Source organism: Hibiscus syriacus, unplaced genomic scaffold (genome assembly GCF_006381635.1).
Source record: "Hibiscus syriacus cultivar Baekdansim isolate YM2019G1 unplaced genomic scaffold, ASM638163v2 tig00111503_pilon, whole genome shotgun sequence".
Lineage (NCBI taxonomy): Eukaryota > Viridiplantae > Streptophyta > Magnoliopsida > Malvales > Malvaceae > Hibiscus > Hibiscus syriacus.
The window spans coordinates 361,999-376,532 of record NW_024063106.1 but is presented as its reverse complement, the minus strand read 5'-3'; the positions used below and the strand labels follow the sequence as shown (position 1 = coordinate 376,532).

The 14,534-nt window shown below is 40.9% G+C and overlaps 1 pseudogene; it reads left to right on the top strand.

Moving 5' to 3' along the window:
* The first annotated feature begins 294 nt into the window (after positions 1-294).
* Positions 295-13,577, top strand: LOC120163947 (annotated as a pseudogene).
* Positions 13,578-14,534: the final 957 nt, after the last annotated feature.

The window sequence follows — 14,534 nt, the reverse complement described above, 5'->3', positions numbered from 1 at the left end:
CTAATCAAGATAGGGTATTGTAGAGACGAGGGTGACCCTCCCAACCCGGTTTGCTCCATTCGCAAACGTTAGGATTCAAACCCCATACCTTGCTTAAGAGACCTAGTGTCTCATCCTACTAAACCAATTAGCTGTTAATAAAAAAACCAAACGAAATATCCATGCAAAAATGGGAACATTTCAAAGTTTCCATATTGTTTATGCAGTTCTCTTTCGGTTGGTTCATCATGAATCCCTTGCTTTATATTCCACCCCCTAAATAAACTTAACCCATTTCCATTTCTTCCCCTTCAATCTTTTTATATGCCTTTTCCCTTTAATCTCTCTGTGTATAAACATTTGAAGCTATATTGTGTCGTCAACTATGCTGGAATTTGTGTGGAATAATGAAGTTCGAACGTTTCTCTCTAAAACTCAAAGGTTCTTCTTATGTTAATAAGTTTTAAGGACCATGTTTTTTACTTCTATTATGTTCATTTCTCCTTATATATAGTCTATGATCATGCTTTCTTGCATGGGATGCTAATGGAAGATGTATCTTTATTGGAGTAATCAGAGTGATATGGGCAGTAGCCTTGATCGGAAGCCTGGGAGCTTTGATTAGCTTGGTGGATCCCGACGGTTATCGTCGGCCTCATCTGATTCTGGTCGACACGGATTTCGATACCGATGATGTTTTCGCTCTCCTCTATCTCTTGAAGCAAGACACAACACAATTCGATCTGCAGGTACAGTAAACACAGTCTCAGAACGTTTCTCCCACGTCGTTTTACACACCGGAACACGATCGTCGCCCTCATATAAGCCTACGAGCTATGACCTTCGACGTAGGCGCACGTGGGGACGACAATCAATCATTATTCAAAGCAAAATACTATATAGTTGATCATTATTTATCTATAAAAAAAGGTCCAAAAGTGACCGCATGCTTATCTAAATGATAGCATTTTCCATGGGGTTATGATTGGTAGGCAATTACAGTGAACACAAATGGATGGAGTGACGCAGGGGATGCCATTAACCATGTATATGATATTCTATTCATGATGGGTCGTGATGATGTTCCTGTGGGGATTGGAGGTGGTGGCATTTTGTGTCACATCCCAATTTAGGCGTTAGATTTTAATAATTTAAAATATCGAATTAAAGTTACAACAAGGGAAAAATTTAGGGTTAAATTGTAATTTTCTAAAGTTTTTGGGCCAATTTAAAAAATCTAGGAAGTTCAGAGACTTAGTCCTAAATTTTTCTAATTTTCCTGGATAATTAATACCAACCCAATCGGAAGCAAAAATCCTTAAATCCCCAAATTAATCTAAATCCCAAACCCTAGCCGTCGACCCCTTTTTCGCCTCAAATCAATGTTGTCCGACCATCTCTGATCGTCGCCACCGCCCCCATTTGATGCGTCGTCGATTGGCGACCAAAACCCGAGCAACAGCGTGCCGTTACACACCGTCGTTCGTCGTCAATCAAGGTTCGAATGTGTGACGGAAACCCTCAAAATTGCACCTCAGTTTTTCACCGATTCCTGCTGAACTGGTGACTGACACAACTCACTGTCTGCACTAGGTTACCCCCGTCGTAGCCCGCACAAAACCCAACCCTTGGGTCGATCCATTACCGTCGTTTCCTCGGTCGTCGGTGTTGGGGGAGTAATCGGCAACTGTCCCCCGACCAATTACCGTTGTCACGCGCCACCAAGCATCGCCGCCGCGTGCGCGTGGGGCTTGTCTACAACTCTGGTTTATTCTAGAACCTGTCTAGTTGGTCTGAACCGAGGCAACCCGACCCGACCCGTTGACTTTGAACTAACCCATTGACCGTTGATTTTGATCGGTTTGAACGTTGACCGTTGACTTTGACAAAAAAGTCAAATTTTCTGAAAAGTCATATTTTATGTTTTTCGATGTCCTAAGTCCGAATCCGAAGTTCGTTTTGTCAAATTCGCGTTCGGTAAGCCATTTTCAATGTTTTACCTTCAGATTCAATTTGATTTCTCAATTAAGTTCAATTTCTAACGTAAATTTGGTTGCTATGTATATGAGACATGATGAGACGTGAAATTAAAGTTCGAGGGCGATTAAATGAATTTTAAATGTTCGATCGATATGTCACAAAAATCGAGGTAATACATTACTACCTTATGCATGCTTTATGGAACATGTTAGAAATTGGTAGATACAATGCTTAATTTGATTGGTCTCAACTATATAGTAAATTGTTCATAAACTCAATATGAATACGATAAAAAGTCGGTAACTGAATATGACTCATACGGCTCGTGTAAGAAACTGGAAGATAGATAAGAAATAGTTTATAAGTTATGTGATTCATTAAAATAATGAATTGACTTTAAGATCCGTAAATTTTGATAAATTTTCTTTAAAGGTTAAATACCGAGATTATTTAGATATGAAATTACCAAAAATAGCCCTATTGGGTAAAATTACAAAAAATGTCCTTGTACTGTAAAAGACCAAAACTTCCCATAATTGTGAAGAATAATCTAAAATGGACTTGACCAATTATCATAAAAAGTGCATATTGTTTGGATTGAAAGGAAACACCGAAGTGTTCTCGAGCTGTGAAATAACCTCAATTGTTCAAATGACCAAAATAACTTGAACTCTAAAGGAATTAGAATATATTGAAGCCTAAGTTATCAGAGGTAATATCATTGTCAGAATTGAATGAAATGACGATAATACCCTTAAAGTGTAAAAAGGGACCATGGATGACTATGTTAATGGAGACGACCAGAGATTAAATTCACTCGAATCTTGGAATCACCGATTAAATTCCTGATTTATTTAGAATGCCCCTAAAGTATAATATGATTCGAAGCACATCCAAGCCCTAGAATAACTAATACCTTTAGGTCTGAAATGAACAAATCAACCACGAATATCCAAAAGACTATATTATATGACTAAGTTGAACTGAATGAAAGTACTGTATGTATTTGATTTTCGAAAATGATAGAATTACTCTGGAAACTCCGAAGTGACCGGGATAAACTTGAATGTGAATTGATTTAAGTACCCCCAATGACCTTGAATTAAGCGAATAACTTGGATAAGTCTGGAAACACTGATGATCATATATATTGTACTGCCCATAAGGGTTTTGAACCTCGAATCAAGCACGTCGACATTTCTTGATATCGTTGCAATGTAGAAATGAAATAAGGACCATTGAAATATCTGTTCGTCTCCCTAAGACCTATTCAGTGATGATTCTGAAGATGATAAATGGACAAGAGTTATCTGTATTAAATAGTGAATACCCTTGAAGTGCAACGATTTGACTGGTTGACATGTATCATTGTTGGGATTTGTATAGTTCGAGTTAACTCAATATTCCGATAGATCGACACAAATCTTAAATGCCCTGAATCTTATTTTCTCCCTTATTAGCTCAAATCACTAAGAATTCTCCAAGAACCTAATACCCAAAATGCCTCTGATTTCCTGAATAATGGAACCACTTCTGTCATACATGAAAACACAAGTAACTCTGATGCATAGGATTCTGAATACCCTTATGATTTCATAGTGCCTTCGAAAAATATCCGAATACTTTATGATCCTGATAAATCACGTTCTGAATAAATGATGAATCTGTCAGCTATCAAACCCTTTTATGGGGATCTCATCTCTCAATTTAATCAATTTACAGTAGTTTCATGACTCCCTATATGATAAATACCAATCACCTCCGAATAATATCTGGAACCTCTAGTATGTTCCCTGATCGCACAAATGTTTTCTCTAATTTTAAAAGTATGTCTATGTTATCTGAAATACAGTATGGCCTCTAATTTCTGCTCTGAACTTTAATACTTGTTCTAATATCTGATATCTACTCTGATTTCTGATATCTCTATTTACTGACTGGAATTATTTTTATACAGGGTACTCTGGGACTCTAGTATGAATGAAGACTCTGACAGGTTCAGTCACTGCTGGTAATTCCTTGTATAGGTTCAACACCGATTGATAATTCCTTATGGACCTAAGGCGACTCTTGGGTGGGCTCCTGGGCCTAGTGGTAAGACCTTATGGACCCTAAGGCACTCCCTTAGGGTGACTCCTCTACTGTGTGCATTGGGTAAGTCCTTATGGGCCTGAGGGCACTCCCCTCAGGTGGGAACCTACGCTTCGACTAGGGTAAGACCTTATAGACCCAAGGTGCTCCCTTAGGTTGGCACCTACGCCCTTTGGGCCTAGGGTAAGTCCTTATGGATACAGTTCTGGGGAGTTGCATATTGGCGTTTGGTTGGAGGGTTTTACTATGGTTTTTGAAAAATACATTTTAAATTGCCACTGTTTTAAAAAGATCTTTACATTTTCGCTGGTTTTGTGAGAACACACTTGTCAACTTATCCTGATCTCCTGAACCTAGTCCTCCGAAACATTTCCTCTGAACTGGAAGCTTAATGTCTTTTACTACCTGAGATATTAGTGGGACCTCATCTCATCATAAAAACCTATAGATGTCTGAATCAATAAGGAAACTTATGCTTGCCTATTATCTGCATGTCCTTCAGCATCACTTGGTAGTTCTGTATTACTGAGCTTCCCAAAGCTCACTCTGTTACTCACTATTTCAAGTTAAAAGGATTGACCAATGCAACTATCTAAATCAGTAAATGAGTTCCACCGGCTTTGCTTCCGGAGTACGCTGCATGTGATTAGGGGGAATGTAACTTGTATTTTGTTTTTACATCTGAGTTTGGAATCTGTTTTATTTTTGAATATTGTTAAATACTACTTTTGTATTTATAAATTGTTTTATGAATTTACACGTTTTAACATAAATTTTAAAATTTTCTGGGATTTTTACTGTGAGTCGCTCCGGTGACCATAATGTGACACCTCAGATTAGATTGGGTCACCCGTATCGGTATGTGGGTGTTACATTTTGCCTAATGGTATTATCCTTCCAGATGTTGGTGGCTATCAACCCATAATTGATCAGGTCCAGGATCATCTTTCGAACTTTTCGACTAACCAATAAACGCATGCCATGTATCGTTAGCAAGCTATAATATTGGTTGTATGTATATATGAATATAATGGATACCCTATGATCATAGGTGTAATTATGGGTGATGATGAAATGAAGAAAAGGAAGATGTTGACAATTTTTTTATCTTGCATGGAATGTCAACAGCTGGGGAATGTAGGTATAGACAAGCAATTCCTGTGGAACAAATAGGACGGCTTAATGTCAATTCTAACTGTGGCATTAGAAAAACTTTCCTTCCACAGGTCCCCATTTCCTTTACTTGATTGCAAATCCGAATTATTCTTTTTAATGATGATCGAGGGTACTTAAGCGTATAATATCCTTCGATTTAAGCTGTGTTTCGAGTTCCATGACATCGTTTTTTTCCCAACATGACATAGGGTGGCAGGAGATATACTCCCCTTTAGCAACCCATAGCACAAGAAGTGATGATAGATGCAATATCTTCAGGTCCTACAACTGTGTTTCTCATGGGGTCATATACAAACTTTGCCATCTTCCTTATTAACAATCCTCACTTGAAGAAAAATGTCAAATATGTTTATGCCATTGGAGGTTCCGTTAGACCAAACTGTCCGAAGAACGACGATTCGGAAAATTCTAGTGAATGCTCTGATATTGGTAATCTGTATCTACAGGATAGTAATCTGTATCTACAGGATAGCAATCCGTATGCCGAGTTCAACATATTTTCAGATCCTTTCGCTGCCTACAAGGTATTCGTTTGATTGTTTTTGTTTGGCATTCCTGGACTTGTTTTTATCTGGTATTTGAATCTTTTCGTCTGAGCAGGTTTTGCATTCTGGTATCCCATTTACACTTATTCCTCTAGATGCAACAAGTACCATTCCTGTAACTAAGAGTTTCTTCTTGGAGCTTGAAAGGAGACAGAGGACTTATGAGGCAAAATTTTGCTTCCAAGCTTTAAAGATTATTCGTGATACCTGCTTGAGTAATATATTTTATGAGGTAATGCCCCTTGAAATCTTAGTGGTTTGTGCTTCGGATTTGTAGACACTCAACTTACTGATGAAATGTTGCAGCAATATTGTATGTGGGACTCTTCTATGGTTGGTGTAGCATTATCTATAATGCGCAACTCTCACTATCATAATGGAGAAAACGAGTTTGCAGAGATGCGATACATGAACATTACCGTCGTTACCTCTAACCAACCTTATGGAGCATTAGACGACTCAAATCCACTCATTTCAGGGTATTCGATGCCAAAGTTTAATGTACACAAGAATGGGGTTCATAGTGTTCATGTTCAAATGGGAATGCAAGATCCCTTTTGCCTTCAGAAAGGAAAAAGACTATGTCAGGTATTAACAGTTGATGCAGGGGGATCCGAGACAGATGATGCTGAGCTGTCAGATTGCACGTTGATGGCGCTGAGATACCATGAGTTGGCAGATCAGCGCAAAGGCGGGAATTGATTGTGACATGTTCCTCATTGGGGTCGTTTTGAGTATGTTTCAGTCTTTTGGCCATAACTTTGGCTACAGGTGTCAGAATCGCGCATAAGACCCCAATCCGAAAAGCTCTTTTCGACGTGCACGCTCTCCACATGAGCTAAGCTCCATGTGTCCTTTTTTTCAACCTCAAATTCTGCCGTTTTCCCCTCTGAATCACTAGATTTAGTTATATTTTACTATTTATGGTAATATTTCGATTGTTAATTAGAAAGTCAATTTAAATCCGATTTAGGCCAGATTTTTGGGAGATTGCTTATTTTATTTCGAATTTCAATTTAGAGTGATTTTCGGGATTTTGCTATTTTTGGCAAAATTCGAATAAAGACGATTTTTTTGCTATAACAGTCCGGCTTGTGGACTGCTTTTTGGATGGTTTTTGATTTTATAATATTTTATTAAACCCTAGAGACTTTTTTTTTCTCTGGTTTTTGGGAAAATTTTCTCTTGTGAATCGTCTGTCGGAGCTAGCCTACATGATAATCACTATTCTGTCTGGCGTCAGTTGGTGTCAGAGCTTCAACATCTTCTTGGGAAATTTCACCAGTTTCAATGGCTAGAGGTCGTGGTCGTCGTGAGCATGTTCCGAATGAGGAAGCCCAACGCCGTGATCGCAGCGTTCAGGATGTGATGATTGCGGATTTGCAGAGGCAAGTCGCAGAATTAACCCAGCGCCTGGCGGCGCAGGATTTCGAGGATCGTGAGGCCTCTGATCACGATACCAATTCCACTTTCGAAAACCCATATCACAATCGCGCAGGATTCCGGGACGCAGGATTCCGGGAGCACCGTGGTCGGGAGGAGCGTCATAGAGACCTCGATTTTCGGGTCGATCTCCTTGAGTTTTCTGGTACGTTACAGGCCGAGGGATTCGTGGATTGGATTAATGAAGTGGAGCGTATTTTTAAATATAAGAAAGTCCCCGATCGTGTGAAAGTGAAACTGATCGCCATCAAACTCAAGGGCAGAGCATCTGCGTGGTGGGAACAATTACGACGTTCACGAGAAAGACATGGCAAAGCCAAGATCACTGATTGGGAGAAGTTGAAAAAGAAGATGAAGGGCCACTTCCTTCCCTTCGGCTACACGCAAACCTTATTTCAGCGACTTCATGCGTTGAGGCAGGGCGCACGATCAGTCGATGATTACACGGAGGAGTTTTACCAATTGGTCGCCCGGAACGATTTATCTGAGACGGAGGAGCAGATGGTGGCGCGATATTTGGGGGGTTTACGCCAGCCCTTGCAAGATGTCCTCAGCCTTCATTCATTGTGGAGTGTTTCGGAAGCATACCAGCCTGCACTTGCTGTTGAAAAACAGCAAAACAGGAGACCAGTGATCAGGAGCGATCACAACAGTCGACCAGTTCGCCCTTAAGAGTCCCGTCCTGCTCAGCAGCCACCGCAGGGTAATTCTAACCCTACTATTAGATGTTTTCGTTGTGGTGAACAAGGGCATAGGGCGACTGATTGCAGGAAGCCTGCTAGTCAAAAGGGTAAAATTTTGTTGATTGAGGAAAACGTGGAAGACGAGACTGAGGAGATTGGCGAACCCATGTATGACGATGATGAGACTGATGATGTGTTGTATGGAGATGGTTATGAGACTCTGGTCGTTCGCAAGAGTCTACTTACCCCCAAGGGCGATTCAGGGGACGATTGGTTGAGAACCAATATTTTCCACACGACTTGCACAGTTGCAGATAAAGTCTGCAAAATGATCATTGACAGCAGCAGTTGTGAGAATGTAGTGTCCGAGGAGGTTGTCCAGAAATTGCAGTTGAAGACGGACTGTCATCCTAAGCCATACAAGTTGTCATGGCTAAATAAAGACAGTGAGGTAACAGTTGATAGGCGATGCCTCGTGTCTTTTTCAATTGGTAGAAAATATTTTGATAATGCCTGGTGTGATGTTGTGTATATGGATGCGTGTCATATATTGTTGGGTCGACCTTGGCAGTATGATCGCAGTGTCATTCATGATGGACGGAAGAATACATATTCCCTTAGCATCAAGGGAAAAAAGATTGTGTTGGCACCCCGGCGGGAAGGACTTACTCCTACCCCAGTAACCCATAATACTAATCTGCTTTCTATGTCCAGGTTTTTAGATGAGATTGAGCATGGCGGCGTGGTCTATGCCTTGCTACCTTGCGAGAACAATGCAGTAGACGTGGATACAGATTTACCAGTAGAGGTGCAGCGGCTGCTAGCAGAATTCTCTAACTTGATGCCAGAGGATCTTCCTCCTGGACTACCACCTATGAGGGATATTCAGCATCAAATTGACCTTGTTCATGGGTCAAGTTTGCCAAATCGACCAGCATATCGCCTCAGTCCCAAGGAGGCCGAAGAGTTGCAGCGACAGGTGGAAGAGTTGTTGGAGAGGGGCTATATCCGAGAGAGTATGAGCCCATGTGCAGTCCCTGCTCTGTTAGTGCCAAAGAAAGATGGTTCTTGGCGTATGTGTATTGACAGCCGAGCGATCAACAGAATTACAGTGAAGTACCGGTTTCCAATTCCCCGTCTAGATGATATGTTGGATCAGCTATCTGGTTCTAAGATCTTCTCAAAAATTGACCTTAAGAGCGGTTACCACCAAATCAGAATAAGGCCTGGAGATGAGTGGAAGACGGCGTTTAAAACGCCACAAGGGTTGTATGAGTGGATGGTCATGCCTTTTGGGTTATCCAATGCACCCAGTACATTCATGAGATTTATGCATCAGGTCTTGCGGCCTTTTATGGGGAAATTTGTTGTAGTTTACTTTGATATCCTCGTTTATAGTCCGACATGGACTTCACACTTCGATCACCTCCGTGTTGTTTTTGAGATGCTGAAAACGGAGTGCTTGTTTGTCAATCAAAAGAAGTGTTCTTTCATCACTACTTCTGTGACTTTTCTTGGTTTTGTTGTGTCTACTGATGGTGTTCATGCAGATCAGTCAAAGATAGATGCAGTCTTGGAGTGGCCCAGACCAAGAACCTTACATGACATCCGAAGTTTCCATGGCTTGGCGTCTTTTTACCGTCGATTCATTAGAAATTTCAGTACTCTGATCGCCCCTATCACAGAGTGCCTCAAGGGGCGTGATTTCCAGTGGTCTGAGGAGGCAGAGGCCAGTTTTCAACTGTCAAGCAGAAGATGACCGAGGCCGAGTCCAGTTTTGGCACTTCCAGATTTTGACAAAGTGTTCGAGGTAAATTGTGATTCATCTGGCGTTGGCATTGGTGGTGTTCTGAGTCAGGCAGGTCGTCCGGTTGCTTTTTTCAGTGAGAAGCTATCGGGATCAAAGAAAAATTATTCCACTTATGATCTGGAGTTCTATGCCATAGTTCAGTCCCTGAAGCATTGGCGTCACTACCTAGTACAGGGAGTTTATTCTGTTTACCGATCATGAGGCCTTGAAGTACATCAATGGCCAACAAGCTGAGTAGACGTCATGCCAAGTGGGTAGCATACTTGCAAGAATTCACTTTTACGCTGAGGCACCAAGCAGGGAGTTTGAACCGCGTCGCAGATGCCCTGAGCCGTCGTACCTTACTTCTCACCACCTTGAGTACTAAAGTTGCAGGATTTGAGACGTTCACAGATATGTATGCAGCTGATCCTTCCTTTGGAAGGATATTTCAGGAGGTAACTGAGGGTCACCGTCATGATTTTGTTTTGCATAATGGGTATTTGTTTCGTGGATTACAATTGTGCATTCCAGATTGTTCATTGAGGCAGCAAATTATAAGTGAACTCCATAATGAGGGACACTTTGGCTGAGATAAGACATTGGCCCTTATCTCTTCTGAATTTTATTGGCCCAAGTTGACAAGTGATGTGGCCCATTATGTGGACCGTTGTTATGTGTGCCAGCGGTCTAAGGGAGTTCTCACCAATGCGGGATTGTACACTCCCTTACCTGTTCCTGAAGCTCCTTGGTTCGATGTCAGCATGGATTTTGTACTAGGCTTACCCCGCACCCAAAGGGACTCTGATTCTATCTTTGTTGTGGTTGACAGGTTTTCCAAGATGGCTCATTTTGTAGCTTGCAGAAAGACTATGGATGCTGACCGGATTGCCCATCTCTATTTCAAGGAGATTGTGCGTTTACATGGTGTTCCTCGATCCATCACTTCAGATCGTGATACTAAGTTCATCAGTCATTTCTGGAAGCCTGTGGGGGAAACTGGGAACGCAGTTGAATTTCAGTAGCGCCTACCACCCCCAGACGGATGGCCAGACTGAGGTGGTGAACCAAAGTTTGGGAAACCTTTTAAGGTGTTTGGCAGGAACGAAGCCGAAGCAGTGGGATTGGCATTGCCTCAGAATTTGCCTACAACAGAGAAAAAAACAGAACCACAGGTTTAAGCCCATTTGAGATTATCTATGGTCAGAACCCATCCGGGGTGTTGGACTTAGTCGTCAGGTACTTTTTGATGTTGGTGATTTTGTTTGGGCTGTATTAACTCGTGATCGTTTCCTGTTGGTGAGTATAATAAGCTTAAGGATCGGAAGATTGGACCTTGTGAGGTCGTGCAGAAGATCAATGATAATGCTTACAAGTTGCGACTTCCCAGTCACTTGAAGACTTCTGATGTCTTTAATGTGAAGCACCTGAGTCATTGTTTTGTGGATCCTGATGACACTACTCTGAACTCGAGGACGAGTTCTTTCCAACCCGGGGTGACTGATGCAGGGGGATCCGAGACAGATGATGCTGAGCTGTCAGATTGCACGTTGATGGCGCTGAGATACCATGAGTTGGCAGATCAGCGCAAAGGCGGGAAGATTGGACCTTGTGAGGTCGTGCAGAAGATCAATGATAATGCTTACAAGTTGCGATTCCCAGTCACTGAGACTTCTGATGTCTTTAATGTGAAGCACCTGAGTCATTGTTTTGTGGATCCTGATGACACTACTCTGAACTCGAGGACGAGTTCTTTCCAACCGGGGTTGACTGATGCAGGGGGATCCGAGACAGATGATGCTGAGCTGTCAGATTGCACGTTGATGGCGCTGAGATACCATGAGTTGGCAGATCAGCGCAAGGGGGAATTGATTGTGACATGTTCCTCATTGGGGTCGTTTTGAGTAGTTTCAGTCTTTTGGCCATAACTTTGGCTACAGGTGTCAGAATCGCGCATAAGACCCCAATCCGGAAAGCTCTTTTCGACGCGCACGCTCTCCACATGAGCTATGCTCCATGTGGCCTTTTTTTCAACCTCAAATTCTGCCGTTTTCCCCTCTGAATCACTAGATTTAGTTATTTTTTACTATTTATGGTAATATTTTGATTGTTAATTAGGAAGTCAATTTAAATCCGATTTAGGCCGGATTTTTGGGAGATTGCTTATTTTATTTCGAATTTCAATTTAGAGTGATTTTCGGGATTTTGCTATTTTTGGCAAAATTCGAATAAAGACGATTTTTTTGCTATAACAGTCCGGCTTGTGGACTGCTTTTTGGATGGTTTTTGATTTTATAATATTTTATTAAACCCTAGAGACTTTTTTTTTCTCTGGTTTTTGGGCGAATTTTCTCTTGTGAATCGTCTGTCGGAGCTAGCCTACAGGATAATCACTATTCTGTCTGGCGTCAACAGTACATGCTCTAGCTGATTATACATGTAAGTTTTCATGTATCGGTTCTCACCTCGTTAAGAAATTCGACGTATATCGTTTACAAAAAACAGCTTCTTTCAACTATGGGATTCATCATCTTACAGAATTATACAATGCTAACAGGACAGTTACACGAAAGAAGATACCGGAGAGGATGCCGTGCGTGTTCTTGTTGCAGTGAAAGCTAAAGAAAATTATGATAAGGGAAGCTCACTTGGGAAACAATTTTACAGAAATTTTCTGCATGTAAGCTCCTATACATATTTTATCAATAACGCCATTGTTCTGTTGTTTAATTTGATTAATTCACATACACGTAACCCGAAAATGCTTAAAGGTGCTAGTAATACAACTAATGTAGTCAATTTTTGGAACTGAATTGTAGGTTATAAATAGCCCTGAGAGAACTGGAAGGTTTGATATCAGAAGCTGATACCCTTTCCACAAGGAGGTTCTTTATAAACCAGATTTTGGAAAGAGAACGAGGGGAAAACCGACTGTTTTCGAGATGGATATGAGTGCCGGGGACTTTCTAGCTCTTTTATATCTCCTCAAGTTACCTGTGAAATTAATCGACCTCAAGGTAGTTTATGTCGGATTGGATTTGCTAGGTCTAACCTCAATGTAGACTGCAGATCTCATGAGTTAAGCATCTGGAACTTTAAATTGAACAAATATGACAATGTTCTGTAGATTATGTTTAAGCATTACTAATGTTCAGGCTTTACAGAAGTTCCTGATGATTGATATTTCTATGTTCAACTAGGGAATATTGATCAGCTCAACAGGCTGGCCGACTCCTGCAGCGATTGATGTCGTATATGATATACTACATATGATGGGCCGCGATGACATTCCGGTTGGTCTTGGTGAAGCATTTGCTGTTGGGCTAGCCAATCCATCTTTCACTGCGATCGGAGACTGCAAGTATTCCAAAGCTATCCCTCATGATAGTGGTGGTTACTTGGACTCCGACACACTAAATGGACTTGCTCGCGATTTACCTTGAAGTCCAAGAAGGTAAAATTCTAAATAATGCTATGATAACAACTCGAAAATGATGCAGAACATGCACGAGCAAAATCAAGTTAAAAATATGTGGCCTACTGGCCTTGTAATGACTTTTCAGATACACAGCAGAAAACTCTGTCAAGTTTGGAGCTCCTAGAGATACCGATAATCCCGAACTCAGGAAACCGTCAGCATGTAATGTTTGGAAGTATATAGTGGACTCATTGGATCTAGGAACAAAGATCACTGTATTGACTAATGGACCTTTGACTAATTTAGCACAGGTCATTCTATCAGAGAATGCAAGCTCAGCGATTCAGGTAAATTATATAGATAACAGAGATTTCAGTCTCCCAATGATGGAGTTGATCATATATATATATATATATAAAATTTCTGACGCTGGGAGTATACATTGTTGGAGGACACATAGGCAATGCCAATGACAATAGTAAAGGAAATGTTTTCACGGTTCCCTCGAATGAATACACGGAATTTAACATGTTCCTCGATCCTTTAGCTGCAAAGGAAGTTTTCACTTAATCTGTGAACATCACACTTGTTCCACTTCAGATGCAAAGAAGAGTTAGTTTTTTAGACACGAGTCTTATCAGAATGAATGCCACAACTAAGACTCCTGAACTTGTGTTTGCCCGACGTTTGAGACTTTGGCAATTACAACAAGAGCATTATAGATATCATCACATGGTAATTTCAGAAACCTTCAAGCATATGTTTTAGTTCCTTTCTTTAAATGTGATTCTTTGATCTGTGAAGTTTTACAAGTTTCAGGTATGATATATTCTCGAATACTTTTCAATGCAACTTATGGATGAAAAAGAACTTAAATTAGATTGAAACAACTTTTTCTCTTTGCTGGATCTATTTTTGGGAGAGATCCTTGGTGCAGTAATCTTGGATGGAAATTCACATCTGAACCAGACATTTATGTCCAAATCTCTTAAGGTCTCCATTAAAGCGATAGGATAGATAACGATTGATGAAGAACAAGGGAAACAAGTGAATGTTTTGGAAAACGTTAATCCGGAGGCATATTATGACCATTTCACTAGGGTCTTAGGTGATCACAGACAGTCTGCTGTTCCGGGAAGCTTTCATGAGCAGGAAAGACTGTGGACTTCACGACCCGGAAGTACGAACATCGGTCATAATCAGAAGTTGTAAAAGTTTATTATAATTCAGCCATATTTTGAACAGTTTTGACATCTTTTTGAAGCAGATTCTACTTTGTGTCCATGAGCTTAGCAACAAATGAAATACAGAATACCTCATAGAAGACACAGTTACGGTATCTTTGCATCAGTATATATCTAATATTATCAGGCCTGTCTGTTGGTCCACATTTCAGCTCTACGCACATAACATCATGCTTTCACGTCGTG